We start from the raw sequence: 756 nt of genomic DNA, 5'->3' as shown, positions 1-756 counted from the left end.
ATATATACACACATACATACACACACATACACGCACACACATGCATATATATGCGTATCTGCTCTGCGCTCACATATACATGTATATACACCTCATGCAGCACACATACTCTTATATTATTTATATACGCATATATCTTGTCAGCAAGTGTTGGTATGCGCATGCGTGTATGTGTTATCTGTACTTGGGAGTGTAATTTTTATGTACGTGAGTCTCTATCTTTGCCAACCTGTTACAATAAATCATTTAAAGCTATATAAATTGACTCCATGTGTGAGAGCGCCCGTTTCTTTTTGCCTGTAGATCTGTCTGTATATATATATATGGGTTCGCTTCCACACGAATGTGTGCATTTAGACTGTGCATATACACATATGTATAACATAGAATATCTCACCTATTCCACAGTGCATTTAAGTCTCTTCATATACAAACATCCTCGAACATACGATAAACAAATGATACATCACTTGCTGAACCAATGAAATCACCTTCAACCGTTCTGACGATTTTCTGCGGGCAAAGCGACACAACTTCCCCGCAACCAAATGACTCAGAAATTTTCTACATAGGCGTAGGAGTGGCTGTGTGGTAAGTAGCTTGCCTACCAACCACATGGTTCCGAGTTCATTCCCACTGCGTGGCACCTTGGGAAAGTGTCTTCTACTATAGCCTCGGGCCGACCAAATCCTTGTGAGTGGATTTGGTAGACGGAAACTGAAAGAAGCCTGTCGTATATATGTGTGTATATATATA

This window comes from Octopus bimaculoides, chromosome 25, assembly GCF_001194135.2.
Source record: "Octopus bimaculoides isolate UCB-OBI-ISO-001 chromosome 25, ASM119413v2, whole genome shotgun sequence".
Classification (NCBI taxonomy): domain Eukaryota; kingdom Metazoa; phylum Mollusca; class Cephalopoda; order Octopoda; family Octopodidae; genus Octopus; species Octopus bimaculoides.
This window is presented reverse-complemented; position numbering follows the sequence as displayed.